Consider the following 26,050-nt stretch of genomic DNA (forward strand, 5'->3'; position numbering starts at 1 on the left):
AGAATCTCTCCCCGTCCAGGGGGAAGGCCATGGAGGAGGAAGCACAAGGGGAAGAACCTCTCCTCCTCTCTCTTGGTGGTGCCGGAGTGCCATCAGGAGGGGAATCATCGCCGCGGTGATCGTCTTCATCAACATCACCATCATCATCACCATCCTTATCTCTTTTACGCGGTCCACTCTCTTGCACCCCGCTGTAATCCCTACTTGAACATGGTGCTTTATGCCACATATTATGATCCAATGATGTGTTGCCATCCTATGATGTTTTGAGTAGATTTCCTTTGTCTATGGGTTGATTGATGATCTAGATTGGTATGAGTTGTATGTTTTATTTTTCTGCTGTCCTATTGTGCCCTCCATTTTGCGCAAGCGTGAGGGATTCCCGCTGTAGGGTGTTGCAATACGTTCATGATTCACTTATAGTGGGTTGCTTGAGTGACAGAAGCATAAACCCGAGTAAGGGGGTTGTTGCGTATGGGATAACGGGGACTTGATGTTAATGCTATGGTTGGTTTTTACCTTAATGATCTTTAGTAGTTGCGTATGCTTTCTAGAGTTTCAATCATAAATAAGCAGTCACCAAATTTGGGATCATTGGAATTAATCTTAATCAAGGCAATGGATTTATGGATAATTTCATCTAGATCTTTCAAGGAATAATTTGGAAAGAGTTCCTCAAGAAATTTCCATATGGTGTAGGCACACTTAAGAGTAGGCAAACATCCAATCAAGTTTTTAGGCAAGCCTCTAGTGATAAGATTAACAGTTCTAAGATTGCGAATCATGTCAATTGACTCATCAAGGGTAGGATGCATGGGATCAACATGAGGTGCATAAGGGCTAGCAATATACTTGCTCAAATGATATTCATTGAAAATCTCAAGCATTTCATTTTTCCAATCATGAAAATATTCTCCATCAAGAATAGGCACTCTATGTCTAAGACTCCCCAAAGTAGACTCAGCCATCTTCCTCCAATGGTGTTTAAACCAAAGCAATGGGGACCTTTGCTCTGATAGCAATTGAAAGGATCAAGAAGAGGTGTCTAGAGGGGGGGTGATTAGACACTAAGTGCTAACAGTTGCAGTTTTTAAACTCTCTAGGCTGAGGTGGAGTTTAGGCACAAGTTTAACAAACACAATACATATCAAGCAAGCATGCAAAGAGTATATGAGAAGCTGAAAGTAAAGCATGCAACTTGCGAGAATGTAAAGAGAAGGGTTTGGAAGAATCAAACGCAATTGGAGACATGGATGTTTAAGTCATGGTTCCGATAGGTGGTGCTATCGTACATCCATGTTGATGGGGACTTCAACCCACGAAGGGTAATGTTTGCTCGAGTCCACGGAGGGCTCCACCCACGAAGGGTCCACAAAGAAGCAACCTTGTCTATCCCACCATGGCCATCACCTACGAAGGACTTGCCTTACTAGCGGTAGATCTTCACGAAGTAGGCGATCCCCTTGCCCTTACAAACTTCTTGGTTCAACTCCACAATCTTGTCGGAGGCTCCCAAGTGAAACCTAGCCAATCTAGGAGACACCACTCTCCAAGAAGTAACAATTGGTGAGTTGATAATGAACTCCTTGCTCTTGTGCTTCAAATGATAGCCCCCCCAACACTCAACTCTCTCTCATAGGATTGGATTTGGTAGAAAGAAGATTTGAGTGGAAAGCAACTTGGGGAAGGCTAGAGATCAAGATTCATATGGTAGGAATGGAATATCTTGGTCTCAACACAAGTGGAGGTGGTTCTCTCTCAGAAAAAGTAAGTTGGAAGTGTAGGTTCGTTCTGATGGCTCTCTCTAGAAATGAAGAGGTGGTGGAGGGGTATATATAGCCTCCACACAAAATCTAACCGTCACACATAACTTCCCAAACTCGGTGGGACCGAATGGTTAAACTCGGTCGGACCGATTCAGCAAAGCTAGTGACCGTTAGGATTTTTGGTGGGACCGACATGCAACTCGGTAGGACCGATATGATTAGGGTTAGGGCATAACGTAATCTCGGTGAGACCGATTACACAAACTCGGTGAGACCGATTTTGGTAATAAGCTAACCAGAGAGTTGGTCAGGTAAACTCGGTGGGACCGATCACTCATTTCGGTGAGACCGAAATGTTACAAAAGGGAACCAGAGAGTTTACATTGCAGTTTCGGTGGGACCGATCGCAAGTTTTGTTGAGACCGAAAGTATTGCTATAGGCAACAAAGAGTTTGCAATCCTATCTCGGTGAGACCGAGATCCCTATCGGTGAGACCGATTTGCCTAGGGTTTGTGGCAGTGGCTATGACATTTGAAACTCGGTGGCGCCGGATAGAAAGAATCGGTGGGGCCGAGTTTAACTTTTGGTTTAGGTCATATGTGGATGTGAGAAGGTTGTTGAGGATTATGGAGCATATCACTAAGCATTTTGAGCAAGAACCTCATTAAGCAACACCTCATCCCTCCTTGATAGTATTGGCTTTTCCTATAGACTCAATGTGATCTTGGATCACTAAAATGGAAAATATAGAGTCTTAAGCTTTGAGCTTGAGCCAATCCTTTGTCCTTAGCATCTTGAAGGGGTTTCACATCCTCTAGTCCATGCCACTTCACTGTTGAACTTATCTGAAACATACTAGATAAAAATGTTAGTCCAACAAGAGATATGTTGACATTAATTACCAAAACCACCTAGGGAGCACTTGTGCTTTCAATCTCCCCCTTTTTGGTAATTGATGACAACATACATCAAAGCTTTAGATCAAGATATTAAGAGTAGTAAGTAAAGCTTTGAAAAGATATGTAACTTGCATAGGCTCCCCCTACATGTATGCAATCATGTGAATATGGAATATAGGAGCATGTGAATGCATAAACATGACGGAGGAAGCAATGTGTTACATGTATCTTGGCTATATGCATCAGAGCAAATGATGAAAATATGAGAAATGTGCCTTCATGCTCATGATTCCTTCTTGCAAACAGTATGTACATCAGCAAGAATTTCTCATTCACATGACTGTGATGCATGTACTTACCTTGTGGTCTTGAGTTGGCTTAGGATGGGATGAACCTGCATAAACAAGGTTAGATAACACAGATACACCTACTGGCCAGAGCAAACAAGAGAAACCACAAGAGTACCAAGACTGGGATGACATGTAGAGTGAGTACTAAGTACCACATTGGATATAGACATGTCCCCAAAGGTAAAGATGTGCAATAAATTCAAGGATTTACTTCCCTTAGATGTCTTGCTCAGGAAATCAGAGCAAGAACAGAGCTCAAAGGAAATAAACAGAGCTAATGCAAACGAGCAAATATGAACATGTCTTTCCCCTCTTGAAGACATGTGACCTCTCTCCTCTTGAACACCAAGCATCTGGGGTCCTTGATGATTGCTCTTTCTTCCCTTGAGTATTCTCTCCCCTTATAGATATGATTAAGCTTTGATGTGATCTCTCTCTCCCCCTTTGACATCAATTTCCAAGAAGGGTTCTTATGGATCTTTGTCATGATGGGTTTGGTCCTTGAGTCACAGAACAAAGCAGCAAGTTGAATAGGATGCTGGTCAAGGACAAGATTCATTGAGTGGAGCTGGATTAAAAGGAATTCAGAAACAAGTGGCGAGATGTTTTTCCTATAGTAAATCAGTAACACCGAGTTTGGTGTTTTGGTGGCACCGAAAGGGTTCGGTTCGACCGAAGTAAACAACCCGGTGTGACCGAGTTCATCACAGAGAAAACACTTGTCACCTCAGCTCACTAGACAAGTAAGATCTCACAAGGATTTGCAAGGAATTTAATGCAAAAGATGCAGAACAGAAAAGAAAAGAGAAGAAACTAAAAAGAATCTAGATGAAGTTGAAGAGGGAAACAAATATGCATGAGACAAATGCAAGAGCACAGAAAAGAACACAAGAGAACTTCATCTAGAATTGGGCGGTGACAAAGTCACCTATGTTAGAGTATATTGACTTAGGAGTCAAGTGAGATCACTTGATCTTTGGTCATACTCATCGTTTAAGCTCAAAATGGGGTTACCATTTTTTGTTAAAGCATCTTGATGTATTCACATCTTGTTGAGTTGCTTTAACCCATGACTTGGAGTAAAGCTTCTCTAAGATGGAATAACGTACCTTGGGTGGTGGTGTTGATCATGATCATGTAGTTGAACTTGTGTGGGTTGCTCAAGGTTGATGTAGCTCATCAAGAGTTGGGAGCATCACTTGAAGTTTGAGTCCATCTAACTACATGGGTTAGTTTTTGCAAGGAAGAGCACTTGTGTATCCAAAATGACAATCATGATAGAATTTGTCAAAGGATATGTTTGAATGGTTGCGTGCTTCCTTGTCTTCATCCACCATTGTGTAGTGACTTGGTGATATAGAAATTGCTCAGGATGTGAGTGACTTGCAATCTCATAGATTTCGATTCATCCAAGTACCTACATGGGTTAGATAGCATGCAAGGTGCAAATATATCCAAGACATAAGATAGTCAACATAAGAGAAATATCAGGGATTAGTCATAGGCTCATGCCTTGCATGTATTAAATGGAGTTCCTACTCCAAGTTTGAAGCATCAATGATGTTGAATTCACCTCTTAACCTGCAAAACACTTTCTCATCAAGTGGTTTGGTTAATATATCCGCCAATTTCTTATCAGTGCGAACATGCTTAATATTAATGTCCCCTTTGGCAACATGATCTCGAATGAAATGATGACGAACTTCAATATGCTTAGTTCGAGAATGTTGCACGGGACTGTGAGCAATCTTAATAGCACTTTCATTGTCATAAAGCAATGGAACATGTTTCACATTGATCCCACAATCTTTAAGAGTTTGGGTCATCCAAAGTAATTGAGCACAACATGATCCAGCAGCAATGTATTCCGCTTAGGCGGTGGATAAGGATACCGAGTTTTATTTCTTGGAGGACCAAGAGACAAGAGATCTACCAAGAAATTGACAAGTACCCGAAGTTGAATTTCTATCAACCTTGTCACCGGCATAGTCCGAATCGGAGTAGCCGACAAGATCAAAGGAAGCCCTCTTTGGATACCAAATGCCAAAATTTGGTGTATGGATTAAGTATCTCACTATCCTTTTCACAGCCATAAGATGACATTCATTAGGAGCAGCTTGATATCGTGCACACATGCACACACTTAGCATAATATCGGGACGTGAAGCACAAAGATATAACAATGAACCAATCATAGAGCGATAAACCTTTTGATCAACCGGTTCACAATCTTTGGTTAAATCAAGATGTCCACTAGTAGGCATGGGTGTAGTCATACCTTTGCATTCTTGCATATTGAACTTCTTGAATAAGTCCTTGGTGTACTTCGTTTGAGATACAAAGGTGCCTTCCTTAGTTTTCTTGATTTGCAAACCGAGAAAGAATTTGAGTTCACTCATCATCGACATCTCAAACTTCTTCGACATTAGCTTTCCAAACTTTTCACTAAAATGAGGGTTAGTTGATCCAAATATAATATCATAGACATAAATTTGGCATACAAATAGTTCTCCATTAACCCTTTTAGTAAAAAGAGTAGAATCTATTTTTCCAATTTCAAAGCCTTTTCAATAAGGAACTTGGTCAAGCATTTATACCATGCTCTAGGAGCTTGTTTAAGACCATAAAGAGCTTTGTGAAGTTTGTAAACATGATTAGGTTTCTTAGGATTGACAAATCCGGGAGGTTGCTTAACATAAAATTTCTCCTCAATTTCACCATTTATAAAGGCACTTTTAATGTCCATTTGGTATAAGGTAATATCATGATGATTAGCATAGGCAAGTAAGATGCGAATGGACTCAAGTCTAGCAACGGGGGCATATGTCTCACCATAGTCCATACCTTCGACTTGAGTGTAGCCTTGGGCGACTAGGCGTGCTTTGTTGCGGACAACTTGACCATCTTCATCTTGCTTGTTGCGAAACACCCATTTGGTGCCAATGATGTTGTGGTTGTTGTCGGGCTTTTCAACCAATGTCCACACTTGATTTCTCTCAAAGTTGTGTAGCTCTTCATGCATAGCGTTTATCCAATCTGGATCTTCCAATGCTTCTTCAAACTTCATAGGTTCAATGCGAGAGATGAATGAGTAATGTTCACAAAAGTTAGCTAAACGAGGTTTTGAGCGAGTGATTCTCCCGGTTTGGATATCATTGTAGATTTGCTCGACGGGATGATCTTTAGCAATTCTTGCTCGAACTCATGAAAGCTTTTGCTTGGATCTTGGTTGAACATATTCTTCATCTTGTTCTTCTTCTTGGCCTTATTCGTTGTTGACGTTGTCGTTCTCTTGTCGTGGTGGAGAAGGAAGTTGTTGGCGTTCATCTTGATGTACTTCCTCGTTTTCTTCATCTTGATGTGTCCCGCTTGCGGATGCTTCCGTATCAACTCTTGGTTCACCTTGTCGTGAGGTAGAAGCTTCCACTTGGACGGAAGAGGTACTCTCCTTCACCTCCGTTGGACGAATCTTGCCAATAGACAAGTATTGGATTGCTTCCAAAGGGTCTTTGTCTCCTACATCAACTAGCAATTGCTCTACTTGCGAGCCATTAGATTCATCAAACTTCACATCTACCGTCTCTTCAACCTTTCGGGTGAAATTGTTGTAGACATGGTATGTGTGAGAGTTTGAGCCATAACCAAGTAGGAAACCTTCATGAGACTTAGGAGCAAATTTAGAATGATGATGTTTATCAAGAATGTAGCACTTTGAGCCGAATGCTCGAAAGTATCCAACTTGTGTTTGTTATCGGTGAGGAGCTCGTATGCTGTCTTGCCAAGTAGCTTGTGAAGATACAAGCGATTTGTTGCATGGCAAGCTGTCTCAACCGCTTCCGCCCAAAAGTGCTTTGGCGTGTTGTACTCATCAAGCATCCTTCTCACCATTTCGATGAGTGTCCGGTTCTTCCTCTCAACAACTCCATTTTTTGAGGTGTGTACGTAGCCGAGAACTCATGTGAAATCCCTTCTTCGTCAAGAAAGGTGTCAACATTTGCGTTCTTGAACTCCGTTCCGTTGTCGCTTCGAACCTTCTTGATCTTCACGTCAAATTGATTTTGGGCCTTCCTAGCGAATTTTTTGAGGATCTTTTGGACCTGCGATTTGTCATTAAGAAAGAACACCCACGTAAATCTTGAAAAATCATCAACTATAACTAGACCAAAAGAATTTCCACCGAGACTTTTGTAAGCGTTAGGACCAAAAAGATCCATGTGAAGTAGCTCGAGTGGTCTCCTTGTGGTCATGATGTTCTTCACGGGATGCCTTCCTCCAACTTGTTTACCTGCTTGACAAGCACTGCAAAGTCTATCCTTATCAAATATAACATCTTTTACTCCAAGGATATGATCACCTTTAATAAGCTTGTCAAGGTTTCACATACCAACATGACCTAATCGTCTATGCCATAACCAACCATTAGAGGATTTAGCAATTAAGCAAGTTCTAGGTTGAGCCTTTTTAGTGAAATCAACAATGTAAAGATCACCTCTACGTATACCGGTAAAGACCATTTTACGATTGTCTCTATGAAACACTTGGCAATCTACTTCAGTGAATAGAACATTGAAACCGAAATTAGCAAGTCTAGATACTGAAAGTAAGTTGTACCCAAGAGATTCAACGAGCATGACATTTTGTATGGAGCTATCATGTGAGATGGCCACCTTACCGAGGCCAACCACCTTACCCTTTGAGTTATCACCGAAGGTGACATATTTTCGAGGGCCGTCGTTTTCAGCAAGCTCACGGAACATATCTTTATCTCCGGCCATATGATCAGTACATCCACTATCAAGAACCCATTCCTTTCCTCCGGCCATGTAGCCATGAAGATTTTCCATAAGACCAAAGTGTCTCATCACATCATCAAGGTCATAGTCACTATCATCATCATCTTCATCAGAGTATCCATGTTCAACATCATCTTGTGATTGATCAATTCCTAGAGAGGGTAATTCATTAGATAAATGATCATTTATATAGTTATCTTTATGAATTCTAATAGCTCTGGAAATGATATTGCTAATGATTCCAACATCTCATTTGGCACTCGTAAGATTAGTAAGCTCAAATAAGCAGTCACCTAATTTGGGATCATTGAAATTCATCTTAATCAAGGCAATTGATTTATGGAGAATTTCATCTAGATCTTTCAAGGAATAATTTGGAAAGAGTTCCTCAAGAAATTTCCATATGGTGTAGGCACACTTAAGAGTAGGCAAACATCCAATCAAGTTTCTAGGCAAGCCTCTAGTGATAAGATCAACAGTTCTAAGATTGCGAATCATGTCAATTGACTCATCAAGGGTAGGATGCATGGGATCAACATGAGGTGCACAAGGGCTAGCAATATACTTGCTCAAATGATATTCATTGAAAATCTCAAGAATTTCATTTTTCCACTCATGAAAATATTCTCCATCAAGAATAGGCACTCTACGTCTAAGACTCCCCAAAGTAGACTCATCCATCTTCCTCCAATGGTGTTTAAACCAAAGCAATGGATACCTTTGCTCTGGTACCAATTGAAAGGATCAATAAGAGGTGTCTAGAGGGAGGGGGGTGATTAGACACTAAGTGCTAAAAGTTGCAGTTTTTAAATTCTTTAGGTTGAAGTGGAGTTTAGGAATAAGTTTAACAAACACAATACATATCAAGCAAGCATGCAAAGAGTATATGAGCAGCGGAAAGTAAAGCATGCAACTTGCAAGAATGTAAAGAGAAGGGTTTGGAAGAATCAAATGCAATTGGAGACACGGATGTTTTTGTCGTGGTTCCGATAGGTGGTGCTATCGTACATCCACGTTGATGGAGAATTCAACCCACGAAGGGTAACGGTTGCGCGAGTCCACGGAGGGCTCCACCCATGAAGGGTCCACGAATAAGTAACCTTCTCTATCCCACCATGGCCATCGCCCATGAAGGACATGCCTCACTAGCGGTAGATCTTCACGAAGTACGCGATCCCCTTGCCCTTACAAACTCCTTGGTTCAACTCCACAATCTTGTCGGAGGCTCCCAAGTGACACCTAGCCAATCTAGGAGACACCACTCTACAAGAAGTAACAAATGGTGTGTTGATAATGAACTCCTTGCTCTTGTGCTTCAAATGATAGTCTCCCCAACACTCAACTCTCTCTCATAGGATTGGATTTGGTAGAAAGAAGATTTGAGTGGAAAGCAACTTGGGGAAGGCTAGAGATCAAGATTCATATGGTAGGAATGGAATATCTTGGTCTCAACACAAGTGGAGGTGGTTCTCTCTCAGAAAAAGTAAGTTGGAAGTGTAGGTTCGTTCTGATGGCTCTCTCTAGAAATGAAGAGGTGGTGGAGGGGTATATATAGCCTCCACACAAAATCTAACCGTTACACATAACTTTCCAAACTCGGTGGGACCGAATGGTTAAACTCGGTCGGACCGATTCAGCAAAGATAGTGACCGTTAGGGTTTTCGGTGGGACCGACATGCAACTCGGTAGGACCGATATGATTAGGGTTAGGGCATAACGTAATCTCGGTGAGACCGATTACACAAACTCGTTGAGACCTATTTTGGTAATAAGCTAACTAGAGAGTTGGTCAGGTAAACTCGGTGGGACTGATCGCTCATTTCGGTGAGATCGAAATGTTACAAAAGGGAACCAGAGAGTTTACACTGCAGTTTCGGTGAGACCGAAAGTATTGTAATAGGCAACAGAGAGTTTGCAATCCCATCTCGGTGAGACCGAGATCCCTATCGGTGAGACCGATTTGCCTAGGGTTTGTGGCAGTGGCTATGACATTTGAAACTCGGTGGCGCCGGATAGAAAGAATCGGTGGGGCCGAGTTTAACTTTTGGTTTAGGTCATATGTGGATGTGAGAAGGTTGTTGAGGGTTATGGAGCATATCACTAAGCATTTTGAGCAAGAACCTCATTAAGCAACACCTCATCCCTCCTTGATAGTATTGGATTTTCCTATAGACTCAATGTGATCTTGGATCACTAAAATGGAAAATGTAGAGTCTTAAGCTTTGAGCTTGAGCCAATCCTTTGTCCTTAGCATCTTGAAGGGGTTTCACATCCTCTAGTCCATGCCACTTCACTATTGAACTTATCTAAAACGTACTAGATAAAAATGTTAGTCCAACAAGAGATATGTTGACATTAATTACCAAAACCACCTAGGGATCACTTTTGCTTTCAGCCACTGGAACTGCGGCAGCTCACGGGTAAAGGCCGGGCAACCCACCTCGTAGGGCAGGTCGCCAGAGCCCCCCGGTGCTGGGTGGTCGATAGTAGGCCCTGCCCGCCTATCTGATTGGTGGCGCGCGTCGCGTCGGCGCTCGATGGTGGTTCGAGCATATTCACGGGCTCGCTCCCAAAGAACTTGGCACTGATCACGGTGGGTCCGTGGGTCAGACGACGCTACAGAAATGTTATCACAAGCGCTATCACGACGGATCGACATCCGCGGTGGCTGGCGTGGAGGAGGAGAGTGCACCATGGCTGCAGTGCCCCCGATCCTTCCACCACTAGCATGCGGCGGCTCGACGGAGCGCCAGCCAGAGGGCCCCACCGGTCGCGGCTCATCTTTGTTGGCAACACCGACGAGGCTTTGGATGGTGGCTCTCCACTCATCGAGTTTCTCCGCAGCAGGAGGAAAGTCGAGGAGCAACTGCATGCGTGCCAAAGGTTCCGCTGGCGTAGGCGATGGCGAAAGCTGCATGGACCGTGATGCGCTCCGACTTCTAACCACGTTAGAAGGATCTCTATCACAGCCCAGCAGCTGTACGCCATTTTCACCAGCACTTCGGTGCGCGTGCTGACCTTCTATGTCCCGCGAATGATACACAAGACTCTTCCCACAATGGTGCCCAGGGTCGCCAGCGTTGTGACGTTGCTCATCGTGCACAACCTAGGAAGAGCGCGCGTCGGGGGTGCCGGCGTAGGCGCCTCGGAGGTCGCCGCGCTGCCCATGGGTGGCACGATGCCGCCTTTGGAGGGCCCCACGCCGCCTGCGGGGGGTCCGGCTCCGTCTTTGGATTTGGTGGCGTGTGGCCCATCATCTCACGCACGAACGATGCTGCTCGCCAGGCTTTGGCTGCCAGAGCGATGCGGGTGTTCGCGAGCCGCGCCTCGGCTTCCGTCCGCGACCGCCCCACCACTCTCCCGCACTGGTACGGGCCGTTCGGCCCCCGATGAGCGATCGCCGTGATCGTCTTCTTCTTGGGAGCCATGGCGATGAAGAACGGCTAAACCAACTGCTAGACCGGATTCTCACAACTGCGCACCCCCTACCTGGCGCGCCAGAGATGTTGGTGGGAAACGACACCTATGGGGTCACTGGGATCCCTTCTACGGTTGGCGGGCGCGGGGTTGTGCAAAGAGCGGGTCTGGCGGTCGGCATACAAATTGTTTACCCAGGTTCGGGCCACGGGGATGCATAAAACCCTCGTCCTGCTTTGGTGTGTATTTAGGTGTTCTTGTGTTCTTGAACTAGCTGCCGTAGCTCTCTAGTCCAAAAGATCCGAATCCCCCCTAGTACGCCTCGGGCCTTGTTTTATAGACAAAAGGGGTCGCCACAGTGGCACACAGGAGGTGGAAAGGTATACAGGGGCTGAGTCTATCCCCTGGCACCGTCGGACAAACGCATTTAATGCGCTGCCGACGTCCCCCTCTTGCTTTATTGGGGACGACAAAGAAGCTCATCCTAGCTGTCGTTGCTTCGCCTGGCTCTAACACGCGTCCAAGTTGACGAGGCGTTGTAGCCCCACGTTGGCTGGCTGCTGGGCTGGCACGGTGGTGGAGCCTTCACGAAGATCTGTATGCCACCACGCAGGTGCTTGCTGAGTTGGTGTAGAGGCTGCGTGCTACCACGCAGACGCCTGCTCAGCTGGTCGAGCTGGCAGTTGTATGGGAGCGGCGGTGGAGTCTTGGCGGACGCAGGCCTGGCTGTGGCTTTGCATACGTCCTCGGCAAGGGTCTTGCCGAGGGCCCGACAAGGGTCTTGCCTTGGCACCGCGGTCGTCCCCGACAAGGATATTGCCGGGGCACTCGTGGATCTCCATGGCAAGGATTTCGCGAAGGACCGTCGTCTTCTGGTTTTCATATGATCTTGTGTGTCTATGATCTCTACAAAGATTTGCGTGCCACCACGGAGGCGCCTCCCGAGCCTTGGTTCCAATATGTTGTGGGAACCCCTTGGGCTCATGGGTGGCGTGCTCTGCTAGTGTTAGGCAAGTTGCCTCGGCAAAGATCTTGCCGAGGCCGCGGAAGCCACCCCGGCAAGGGTCTTGCCGGGGGAGTCCACCTCGCCCTCTTTCTCTCTTTGCGTCTCTGGTATTGGCGTTGCTCTGGTCGTTTTGTGCCCCGGCATCCCTCCCCTGCCCAGCTTAGTGTGGCCGTGGGCGCGGCTCTGACTACCCGTGCACAAGTTAAGGGGTGTAAAAGGAGAACCCCTACTTTTGTACACCGACAACATGATATCAATGAGTCTCTCAAATCCATGATAATTTCCATTGACGAGTGCAAAAGAAAGAACCGCTAAGATGCGTGCTAAGAAAGATTGGTTTATAAAGGCGTGTTCTTCTAGTTTCCATAAAAATAATGATGAAGATCTAAAAGTGATTGATGTGACTCCTATTGAATCTTTGTTTTCCAATGTTAATCTTGATAAGTATGGGACTGGAGATGAGTCAACTTTAATTAGAAGGCGTCCCAATGATTCAGAGTTTTTAGATCTTAATGCAAAAAATGATAAAAGTGGGATTGAAGAGGTCAAAACTTTAGATAGCAATGAACCCACTATCTTGGATTTCAAGGACTTTAATTATGATAATTGCTCTTTGATATATTGTATTTCCTTGTTGCAATCCGTGTTGAATTCTCCTCATGCTTATAATCAAAACAAAGCTTTTTAAACATATCATTGATGCTATGATGCAATCTTATGAAGAAAAGCTTAATTTGGAAGTTTCTATACCTAGAAAACTGTATGATAAGTGGGAACCTACTATTAAGATTAAAGATTGTGAATGCTATGCTTTGTGTGATTTGGGTGCTAGTGTTTCCACAATTCCGAAAGCTTTATGTGATGTGTTAGGTTTCCGTGAATTGGATGATTGTTCCTTAAATTTGCATCTTGCAGATTCCACTATTAAGAAACCTATGTGAAGAATTAATGCTATTCTTATTGTTGAAAATAAGAATTATGTGCCTGTAGATTTCATTGTTCTTGGTATAGATTGCAATCCTACATGTCCTATTATTCTTGGTAGACCTTTGCTTAGAACGATTGGTGCAATTATTGATATGAAAGAAGGAAACATTAGATTTCAATCTCCATTAAGGAAGGGCATGGAACACTTTCCAAGAAATAAAATTAAATTGCCTTATGAATCTATTATGAGAGCCACTTATGGACTGCATGCCAAAGATGATAATATTTAGATCTATTCATGTTTGTATGCCTAGCTAGGTGCGTTAAACAATGGAGCTTATTGGGAGGCAACAGAAGTATTCTAAATCTCCAAATTGCTACAGACTATTCTGTTTTTGACAGATTCTGTTTTTCGTGTGTTGTTTGCTTATTTTGATGCATCTATGGCTAGTATCGGGGGGTATGAACCATGAAAAAGTTGGAATACAGTAGATATTACACCAATATAAATAAGGAATGAGTTCACAACAGTACCAAAAGTGGTGATTTATTTTCTTATACTAACGGAGCTTACGAGATTTTCTGTTGGAGTTTTGTGTTGTGAAGTTTTCAAGTTTTGGGTAAGGATTTGATGGACTATGGAATAATAAGTGACAAGAGCCTAAGCTTGGGTATTCCCAAGGCACCCCAAGGTAATATTCAAGGATATAAAAAATCCCAAGCTTGGGGATGCCCCGGGAAGGCATCCCCTCTTTCGTCTTCGTCTGTCGGTAACTTTACTTGAGGCTATATTCTTATTCACCACATGGTATGTGTTTTGCTTGGAGCGTCTTGTAGGCTTTTGGTCTTTGCTTTTTAGTTTACCACAATCATCCTTGATGTACACACCTTTTGAGAGAGACACGCATGAATCGTGATTTATTAGAATGCTCTATGTGCTTCACTTATATCTTTTGAGATAGACAAAATTTGCTCTAGTGCTTCACTTATATCTTTTAGAGCACGACAGTGGTTTTATTTTATAGAAATTGACGAACTCTCATAATTCACTTACATTATTTTGAGAGTCTGTACACAGCATGGTAATTTTCTTTGGTTATAAAATTAGTCCTAATATGATAGGCATCTAAGAGGGATATAATAAAAACTTTCATATAAAGTGCTTTGAATACTATGAGAAGTTTGATTCCTTATGATTGTTTTGAGATATGAAGATGGTGATATTAGAGTCATGATAGTAAGTAGTTGTGAATTTGAGAAATACTTGTGTTAAAGTTTGTGTGTCCCGTAGCATGCACGTATGGTGAACCGTTTGGTGATGAAGTCAGAGCATGATTTATTTCTTGATTGTCTTCCTTATGAGTGGCGGCCGGGGACGAGCAATGGTCTTTTCCTACCAATCTATCCCCCTAGGAGCATGCGCATAGTACTTTTTTCGATGACCAATAGATTTTTGCAATAAGTATGTGAGTTCTTTATGACTAATGTTGAGTCCATGGATTATACGCACTCTCACCTTTCCGCCATTGCTAGTCTCTCTAGTACCGCGCAACTTTCGCCGGTACCATAAACCCGCCACATATCCTTCCTCAAAATAGCCACCATACCTACCTATTATGGCATTTCCATAGCCATTCCGAGATATATTGACATGCAACTTTCCACCATTCTGTTTATTATGACACGCTCCATCATTGCCATATTGCTTTGCATGATCATGTAGTTGACATCGTATTTGTGGCAAAGCCACTGTTCATCATTTTTTATACATGTCACTCTTGATTCATTGCACATCCCGGAGGCATTCACATAGAGTCATATTTTATTGTAAGTATCGAGTTGTAATTGTTGAGTCGTAAGAAAATAAAAGTGTGATGATCTTCATCATTAGAGCATTGTCCCATGTGAGGAAAGGATGATGGAGACTATGATTCCCCCACAAGTCGGGTTGAGACTCCAGACGAAAAAAAGAGGCCAAAAAAATGAGAGAAGGCCCAAATAAAAAAATGAGAGAAAAAGAGAGAAGGGACAATGTTACTATCCTTTTTGCCACACTTGTGCTTCAAAGTAGCACCATGATCTTCATGATAGAGAGTCTCCTATGATATCACTTTCATATACTAGTGGGAATTTTTCATTATAGAACTTGTCTTGTATATTCCAATGATGGGCTTCGTCAAATTACCCTAGGTCTTCGTGAGCAGGCGAGTTGGATGCACACCCACTTAGTTTCTTTTTGAGATTTCATAAACTTATAGCGTAGTGCATCTGTTGCATGGCAATCCCCACTCACTCACATTGATATCTATTAATGGGCATCTCCATAGACGTTGATACACCTAGTTGATGTGAGACTATCTCCTTCTTTTTATCTTCTCCACAGCCACTGTCTATTCCACCTATAGTGCTATATCCATGGCTCACGCTCATGTATTGCATGAAAGTTGAAAAAATTTGAGAACATCAAAAGTATGAAACAATTGCTTGGCTTGTCATTGGGGTCGTGCATGATTTGAATATTTTGTGTGATGAAGATGGGGCATAGCTAGACTATATGATTTTGTAGGGATAAGCTTTCTTTGGCCATGTTATTTTGAGAAGACATAATTATTTTGTTAGTATGCTTGAAGTATTATTGTTTTTATGTCAATATTAAACTTTTGTTTTGAATCCTACGGATCTGAACATTCATGCTACAATAAAGAGACTTAATGGGTAAATATGTTAAGTAGCATTCCACATCAAAAATTCTGTTTTTATCATTTACCTACTCGAGGACGAGCAAGAATTAAGCTTGGGGATGCTTGATACGTTCTATAATTTTTGATTATTCCATGCTATTATATTATCTGTTTTGGATGTTTATATGCATTAATATGCTATTTTGTATGATTTTTGGGACTAACCTATTAACCTAGAGCCTAGTGCTAGTTTCTATTTTTTTCCTTGTTTTAGAGTTTCGTAGAAAAGGAATACCAAACGGACTCCAAACGGAATAAAACTTTCTCCATGATTTTTCTTGGACAAGAAGACACCTAGGAGACATGGAGTACAAGTCAGAGGAGACTCAAGGCGTCCACAAGGGTGGAGGGCGTGCACAGGGGGGTGGGGCGCGCCCCCGACCTTGTGGGCCCCTCGTAGCTCCACTAACCTAATTCTTTCGCCTATATGTACTCTTATACCCCAAAAACATCCAGGGAGCCACAAAACCACTTTTGCACCGCCACAACCTTCTATACCCGCGAGATCCCATCTTGGGGCCTTTTTCGGTATCCTGCCGGAGGGGGAATCGATCACGGAGGGCTTCTACATCAACACCATTGCCTCTCCGATGAAGCGTGAGTAGTTTACTTCAGACCTACGGGTCCATAGCTAGTAGCTAGATGGCTTCTTCTCTCTCTTTGATTCTCAATACAAAGTTCTGCTCGATATTCTTGGAGATCTATTCGATGTAATACTCTTTTGCGTTGTGTTTGCCGAGATCCGATGAATTGTGGATTTATGATCAGCTTATCTATGAATATTATTTGAATCTCCTCTGAATTCTTATATGCATGATTTGATATCTTTGCAAGTCTCTTCGAACTATCGATTTGGTTTGGCCAACTAGATTGGTTTTTCTTGCAATGGGAGAAGTACTTAGATTTGGGTTCAATCTTGCGGTGTCCTTTACCAGTGACAGTAGGGGCAACAAGACACGTATTGTATTGTTGCCATCAAGGATAACAAGATGGGGTTTTCATCACATTGCTTGAGTTAATCCCGCTACATCATGTCATCTTGCTTAATGCGTTACTCTACTCATGAACTTAATACTCTAGATGCAGGCATGAGTCGGTCGATATGTGGAGTAATAGTAGTAGATGCAGAATCATTTCGATCTACCTAACATGGACCTGATGCCTATATTCACGATCATTGACTTAGATATCGTCATAACCTTGCACTTTTCTATCAATTGCTCGGTAGTAATTTGTTCACCCATCGTAATAATTTCTATCTTGAGAGAAGCCACTAGTGAAACCTATGGCCCCTGGGTCTATTTTCCATCATATAAGTTTCTGGTGTACAATTCTAGTTTACTATTTACTTTCCTTTGCAATCTTTACTTTCCGTTCCATAAACCAAAAATACCAAAAATATTACTTTACCGTTTATCCATCTCTATCAAATCTCACTTTGCGAATAAACGTGAAGGGATTGACAACCCCTTTATTGTGTGATACGTCTCCGATGTATCTATAATTTTTGATTGCTCCATGCTATTATATTATCTGTTTTGGATGTTAATGGGCTTTATTTTATACTTTTATATCATTTTTGGGACTAACCTATTAACCGGAGGCCCAACCCAAATTGCTATTTTTTTGCCTATTTCAGTGTTTCGCAGAAAAGGAATATCAAACGAAGTCCAAACGGAATGAAACCTTCGGGAATGTGATTTTCTCAACAAACATGATCTAGGAGACTTGGAGTGGGCATCAAGAAACAATCGAGGAGGCCACGAGGCAGGGGGTGCGCCTACCCCCCTGGGCGCGCCCTCCACCCTCGTGTGCCCCTCATTGCTCCACCGACCTACTTCTTCCTTCTATATAAGTCCACGTACCCCGGAAACATCTAGGAGCACCACAAAAACCTAATTCCACCGCCACAACCTTCTGTACCTGAGAGATCCCATCTTGGGGCCTTTTCCGGAGCTCCACCGGAAGGGGCATTGATCACGGAGGGACTCTACATCGACTCCATAGCCTCTCCGGTGATGTGTGAGTAGTTTACTTCAGACCTTCGGGTCCATAGCTAGTAGCTAGATGGCTTCTTGTCTCTCTTTGGATCTCAATACAAAGTTCTCCTTGATTCTCTTGGAGATCTATTCGATGTAATCTTCTTTGGTGGTGTGTTTGTCGAGATCCGATGAATTGTGGGTTTATGATCTAGATTATCTATGAACAATATTTGATTCTTCTCTGAATTCTTTTGCCGTGTGTTTGTCGAGATCCGATGAATTATTCGCTTTTCAATCAATTGCTCGACAGTAATTTGTTTACCCATCGTAATACTTATGCTATCTTGAGAGAATCCACTAGTGAAACCTATGGCCCTCGGGTCTATTTTCCATCATACAAGTTTCCAATCCATTTTATTTTGCAATCTTTACTTTCAATCTATATCATAAAAATACCAAAAATATTTATCTTATTATTATTATTATTATTATCTCTATCAGATCTCACTCTTGCAAGTGGCCGTGAAGGGATTGACAACCCCTTTATCGTGTTGGTTGCGAGGTTCTTATTTGTTTGTGTAGGTACGAGGTGACTCGCGCGTGGTCTCCTACTGGATTGATACTTTGGTTCTCAAAAACTGAAGGAAATACTTACGCTGCTTTACTGCATCACCCTTTCCTCTTCAAGGGAAAACCAACGTAGTGCTCAAGAGGTAGAAATAAGGATTTCAGGCGCCGTTGCTGGGGAGATCTACTCCAAGTCAAGACATACCAAGTACCCATCACAACTCTTACCCTTCGCATTACATTATTTGCCATTTCCCTCTCATTTTCCTCTCCCATACTTCACCCTTGCCTTTTTATTCGCCCTCTTTTCCTTTCGCCATCTCTTTTCTAGTTCGTCTCTTTTCGCTTGCCTCTTGTTGCTTGTTGCCCTTATGGCTTTACCAAAAGGTGTTGATATTCACCTTAAAAGGTTGGAAGAAATCGAAAACAACGTTAGGAGTTTTATGTCCTCACAGTTTGAGCATAATAATTTCTTTAGAAACGAGCTTAAGGAACAAAAAGGTTTTATTGGTTTCATGAATAAAGAGCTCGATGATATGTCTAAGAAATTTTATGGTTTGAAATCTCAGTTTGCTCATCTTGAATAATTAATTGCCCAAATTTCTGACAAGTAGGCCACTTTAGTTAATAAGATGGCCGCTAAACCAGAAGAGTTAGATAACAAAGATGAAGATCTAAAAGTTATTGATGTGTCCCCTATTAAATCTTTGTTTTGCAATATGAATCTTGATAATGATGGGACTGGAGATGAGTCAACTTTAGTTAAAAGGCATTCCAATGATTCGGAATTTTTAGCTCTTGATGCTAAAATTGACAAAAGTGGGATTGAAGAGGTTAAAACTTTAAATAGCAACAAACCCACTATCTTGGATTTCAAGGAATTTAATTATGATAATTGCTCTTTGATAGATTGTATCTCCTTGTTGCAATCCGTGCTAAATTCTCCTCATGCTTATAGTAAAAATAAAGCTTTTACTAAACATATCGTTGATGCTTTGATGCAATCTTATGAAGAAAAACTTGAGTTGGAAGTTTCTATCCCTAGAAAACTTTATGATGAGTGGGAACCTATAATAAAAATTAAAATTAAAGATCATGAGTGTTGTGCTTTGTGTGATTTGGGAGCTAGTTTTTCCACACATGGAACACTTCCCTAGAAAGAAAGTTAAATTACCATATGAATCTATTATGAGGTCCACTTATGGATTGCCTACCAAAGATGGCAATACCTCGATCTATCTTCGCTTTTATGCCTAGCTAGGGGCGTTAAACGATAGCGTTTGTTGGGACGCAACCCAATTTTATTTTAAATTCCTTGCTTTTTGCTCCTGTTTAGTAATAAATAATTTATCGATCCTCTGTTTTGGTTGTGTTTTTTGTGTTTAATTAGTGTTTGTGCCAAGTAGAACCGTTGGGAAGACTTGGGGAAAGTCTTTTTTATCTTGCTGTAAAAAATAGAAACTTTAGCGCTCACCAGAATTGCTGCCATTTTTATTTGTAAAGTGATATTTAGTTAATTCTTGTTGCATATGATTAATAGATAAATTCCTCACTTCCAGAAATTTATTTTAGAATTCTTTGGATTCCATAAGTTTGCGTTAGCTACAGATTACTACAGACTGTTCTATTTTTGACAGATTCTGTTTTTGTGTGTTGTTTGCTTATTTTGATGAATCTATGGCAAGCAAAAGAGTTTATAAACCATAGAGAAGTTGGAATACAGTAGGTTTAACACCAATATAAATCAATAATGAGTTCATTATAGTACCTTAAAGTGGTGTTTTGTTTTCTTTCGCTAACGGAGCTCACGAGATTTTCTATTTTGAGTTTTGTGTTGTGAAGTTTTCAAGTTTTGGGTAAAGATTTGATGGATTATGGAACAAGGAGTAGAAAGAGCCTAAGCTTGGGGATGCCCATGGCACCCCAAGGTAAAATTCAAGGACACCAAAAAGCTTAAGCTTGGGGATGCCTCGGAAGGCATCCCCTCTTTTGTCTTCGTCTATCGGTGACTATAGTTGGAGCCATATTTTTATCCACCACATGATATGTGTTTTGCTTGGAGCGTCTTGTATGATTTGGGTCTTTTCTTTTTAGTTTACCACAATCATCCTTGCTTTACACACCATTTGATAGAGACTCACATGATTTGAAATATATTAGAATACTCTATGTGCTTCACTTATATCTTTTGAGCTATATAGTTTTTGCTCTAGTGCTTCACTTATATCTTTTAGAGCACGGCGGTGGTTTTATTTTATAGAAATAATTTATCTCTCATGCTTCACTTATATTATTTTGAGAGTCCTTTAGAACAACATAGAAATTTTCTTTTAGGAATAATATAAAAACTTTCATAGAAGTGCATTGAATACTATGAGAAGTTTGGTACTTGATAATTGTTTTGAGATATGGAGATGGTGATATTAGAGTCATGCTAGTTGAGTAGTTGTGAATTTGAGAAATACCTGTGTTGAAGTTTGTCATTCCCGTAGCATGCACATATGGTGAACCGTTATGTGATAAAGTCGGAGCATGATTTATTTATTGATTGTCTTATGAGTGGTGGTCGGGGACGAGCGATGGTCTTTTCCTACCAATCTATCCCCCTAGGAGCATGCGTGTAATACTTTGTTTCGATAACTAGTAGATTTTTGCAATAAGTATGTGAGTTCTTTATGACTAATGTTGAGTCCATGGATTATACGCACTCTCACCCTTCCACCATTGCTAGCCTCTCTAGTATCGCGCAACTTTCGCCGGTACCATAAACCCACCACATACCTGTGATAGCTTGGCTTAATAGGGATGATAGACTACTCATATCAATAAGGAATTCCTTCTTTTCCGGGAGCCCATTCAGACAGAACTCCAAAGTTAAGCGTGCTCTACTTGGAGTAGTGTCAGGATGGGTGACCGACCGGGAAGTTGCTCCCGGGTGCGCACGAGTGAGGACAAAGTGCGCAGAAAAGGCTAGTATTGATCTGTGGGGCCAGTCTAGATCCCGCTGGGAGTAACGACCACCGGCGGGTGTGTCCGGTGCGTTACAAGTTGGTATCAGAGCCGACCCTCACGGTTACACGGATGGTTGCGGACTGTTGTTCATGACGTTTGTGACCCGTCGTGGCACTCGGCATGGCACATGTACCAGACTGGATGCACAGACGTATGTGCCAAGAGGGAATGTTCCTGTGGCCCGACGAGGACGTCAGTTCCTCTGAGTAGGGGTGTATGTGATAGCCTGGCTTAATAGGGATGATAGACTACTCATATCAATAAGGAATTCCTTCTTTTCCGGGAGCCCATTCAGACAGAACTCCAAAGTTAAGCGTGCTCTTCTTGGAGTAGTGTCAGGATGGGTGACCGACCGGGAAGTTGCTCCCGGGTGCGCACGAGTGAGGACAAAGTGCGAAGAAAAGACTAGTATTGATCTGTGGGGCCAGTCTAGATCCCGCCGGGAGTAACAACAACCGGCGGGTGTGTCCGAGGTGTTACAATACCTTCCTCAAAACAGCCACCATACCTACCTATTATGGCATTTCCATAGCCATTCCGAGATATATTGCCATGCAACTTTCCACCGTTCCGTTATTATGACACGCTTCATCATCGTCATATTGCTTGCATGATCATGTAGTTGACATCGTACTTGTGGCAAAGCTACCGTTCATAATTCTTCATACATGTCACTCATGCATCATTGCACATCTCGGTACACCGCCGAGGGCATTCACATAGAGTCATATTTTGTTTTAAGTATTGAGTTGTAATTCTTGAGTTGTAAGTAAATTAAAGTGTGATGATCATCATTATTAGAGCATTGTCCCAGTGAGGAAAGGATGATGGAGACTATGATTCCCCCATAAGTAGGGATGAGACTCCGGACGAAAAAAAAAATAAAAAAAGAGGAAAAAAAAGAAGGCCTAAATAAAAAAATAATGAGAGAAAAAGAGTGAAGGGACAATGTTACTATCCTTTTTCCACACTTGCGCTTCAAAGTAGCACCATGATCTTCATGATAGAGAGTCTCCTATGTTATCAGTTTTATATACTAGTGGGAATTTTACATTATAGAACTTGGCTTGTATATTTCAATGATGGGCTTCCTCAAAATTGCCCTAGGTCTTCATGAGCAAGCAAGTTGGATGCACACCCACTTAGTTCTTTTGTTGAGCTTTCATACACTTATAGCTCTAGTGCATCCGTTGCATGGCAATCCCTACTCACTCACATTGATATCTATTGATGGGTACCTCCATAGCCCGTTGATACGCCTTGTTGATGTGAGACTATCTTCTCCTTTTTGTCTTCTCCACAACCACCATTCTATTCCACATATAGTGTTATATCCATGGCTCACGCTCATATATTGCGTGAAGATTGAAAAAGTTTGAGAACATCAAAAGTATGAAACAATTGCTTGGCTTGTCATCGGGGTTGTGCATGATTTAAATATTTTGTGTGGTGAAGATAGAGCATAGCCGGACTATATGATTTTGCAGGGATAACTTTCTTTGGCCATTTTATTTTGAGAAGACATGATTGCTTAGTTACTATACTTGAAGTATTATTATTTTTATGTCAATATTAAACTTTTATGTTGAATCTTTTGGATCTAAACATTCATGCCACAATAAAGAAAAATTACATTGAGAAATATGTTAGAAAGCATTCCACATCAAAAAATTCTTTTTTATCATTTACCTACTCGAGGACGAGCAGGAATTAAGCTTGGGGATGCTTGATACGTCTCCAACGTATCTATAATTTTTGATTGCTCCATGCTATTATATTATCTTTTTTGGATGTTAATGGGCTTTATTTTACACTTTATATCATTTTTGGGACTAACCTATTAACCGGAGGCCCAGCCCAAATTGCTGTTTTTTTGCCTATTTCAGTGTTTCACAGAAAAAGAATATCAAACGAAGTCCAAACGGCATGAAACCTTCGGGAACGTGATTTTCTCAACAAATGTGATCCAGGAGACTTGGAGTGGGTGTCAAGAAACAATCGAAGAGGCCACGAGGCAAGGGGCGCGCCTACCCCCTAGGCGCGCCCTCCACCCTCGTGGGCCCCTCGTTGCTCCACCGACCTACTTCTTCCTCCTATATAAGTCCACATACCCCGCAAACATCCAGGAGCACCACAAAAACCTAATTCCACCGCTGCAACCTTCTATACCCGAGAGATCCCATCTTGGGGCCTTTTTTGGAGCTCTGCCGGAGGAGGCATTGATCATGGAGGGCCTCTACATCAACTCCATGGCCTCTCCGGTAATGTGCGAGTAGTTTACTTCAGACCTTCGGGTCCATAGCTAGTAGCTGGATGGCTTCTTCTCTCTCTTTGGATCTCAATACAAAGTTCTCCTCGATTCTCTTGGAGATCTATTCAATGTAATCTTCTTTTGCGATGTGTTTGTCGAGATCTGATGAATTGTGGGTTTATGATCTAGATTATCTATGAACAATATTTGATTCTTCTCTGAATTCTTTTATGTATGATTGGTTTATCTTTGCATGTCTCTTCGAATTATTAGTTTGGTTTGGCCTACTAGATTGATCTTTCTTGCAATGGGAGAAGTGCTTAGCTTTCTTACGATGCTCGATCCGAGTGACAGTAGGGGAAACGACACGTATTGTATTGTTCCCATCGAGGTTAAAAAGACAGGGTTTATATCATATTGCATGAGTTTATCCCTCTACATCATGTCATCTTTGTCGGATGTGGGATTTCCGCAAACCCTTAAGGTTCGAACACTGGGGTGCGCGCGAAGTCTTTCCTTCCTACCGATCTACGCCCTAGCTCGCTAAGATCTCGCTGACGAACTCGTCGAACTCGCAACGCTAAAAGACACGAGGTTTATACTGGTTCGGGCCACCGTTGTGGTGTAATACCCTACTCCAGTGTGGTGGTGGTGGATTGCCTCTGGGGCTGATGATGAATAGTACAAGGGAAGAACAGCCTCCTGAGGTTGAGGTGTTCTTGTGAGTAGGCTCTCAATCGGGTTGGATCAAGCTAAGATGAGATGAGATGAGATGAGATGCGATCAGATGCCCCTACCATGGTGGCTAGCTCTACTTATATCAGGCCTGGTCCTCTTCCCAAATATCGAGCAGGAAGGGAGCCAACAACGGCGGGCCAATTTGAAGAGGACAGCTAGTACAAGCAATCCTGACAAAAGTGGTCATCGTCTGCGAAAAGCTCTGGTGGTGACGCCGTCTTGGGCTCCATGATGACCTCCATCTTGCCGTCCTCCTGGTCTTGGTCTTGTTGCACCAATATAGCAACCTTTGCCTCATGCCTTGGTACTCTTCGCCTACGCTGGCCTCCTTAGCACCAAAGAGGAAACAAGGACGTTCGCGTGCTGGCGCCCGCCTGGCGCACACCTAGTGTCGTGCGTCATGGCTCACGTCATGATGGCCTCATGAGGTTTGCCCCGCCTTGACATCTCCGCTTCTCGTGAGCCTGCCTGGCCAGGCTACTCCAGAGGAGGTCTTGCGCCGTCTTCCTCGCGAGGCTTGGACCCTCGCGAGGGTCTTGGATGCCTTGTTGATGAAGATGGGCCGTACGGCCTGCTGGCTTAGCCACGCCGTGGGCCGCAGGCAGGCAAGTCTGGGGACCCCTGTTCCCAGAACGCCGACAATAGCCCCTGGGCCCAAGGTGCGCTCGGGCTTGGCTTCGCAGCGAATCCATGGGCCAAGTTCGGAGCACCGTGGGCCCCAAAACCCTGCGGCCTCGGTTGACATGTGGCGGTTGATTGGACGTGGGCGTCTCCGCTTCCCCATGCTGCCTCGGCAACTGCACGACTTCACAAGTTCCTGCGACATGAAAGGAAAACCTTCATTACCTGCGATCATGGGAGATGCGGGTTGGCCTTCTCTTGCTATAAATGGGGTGGGGGGGGTGGAGCCCCCGTCGCCCATCTATTCCTCGCTTGCTTGCTTCTTCCTCCTTGCTCCACCGCTGGCAACAATGGCGCCCATCAGAAAGTTTTCGACTGAAGAGAAAGGTAAGGCTCCCCGTGATGATCCGGGGCCTCTTCCACTGAAGAAAAGGTCGATCCATCGCCGTGATGAAGCAGCGATGCAGGTGGTGTTGAGGCCTTGGTGCGAGCGGCCTCCTCCGGGGTACCCGCTGCCCTTGTACGCCCGAGCCGAGGGCTCGGGAGGACGAAGTGACGAGTAGCGCTGCCCATGCCGCATCTGGGGTCGCCGCACCACGGTGATGCGTGCCGTCGCCCCTGTGGTTCATGCCGCGGACTCCTTGCGCGAGTTGGTGCTGTGGGCGCCGATGCCTCCAAGCTCCTGGATCCGCTTCCCACGGTTCTTCTCCAACGTGATGCTGCCGAGGGGGCCTCTCGAGCTCTGGCTGCAGCACGCCGACTGCAGCGCTCCGGCGACCGGAGCGGAGATCGAAGCGGTCCCCATCGGCAAGATCTTCATGACTCGCGGCTGGGACGAGATCGTGCGGCTCTGCCATGCGAGGGGTGCCCTCGCGATCCACTTCGAGTACGACGGAGTCTCCACGCTCTTCTTCAAGGTCTTCGATGCTGAGGGCCTCCGCCTAGAGTGCTGCTCCGGGTAGGAGCGTGACGCTCACGT

This window comes from Triticum urartu, chromosome 4 (genome assembly GCF_003073215.2).
Source record: "Triticum urartu cultivar G1812 chromosome 4, Tu2.1, whole genome shotgun sequence".
NCBI lineage: Eukaryota > Viridiplantae > Streptophyta > Magnoliopsida > Poales > Poaceae > Triticum > Triticum urartu.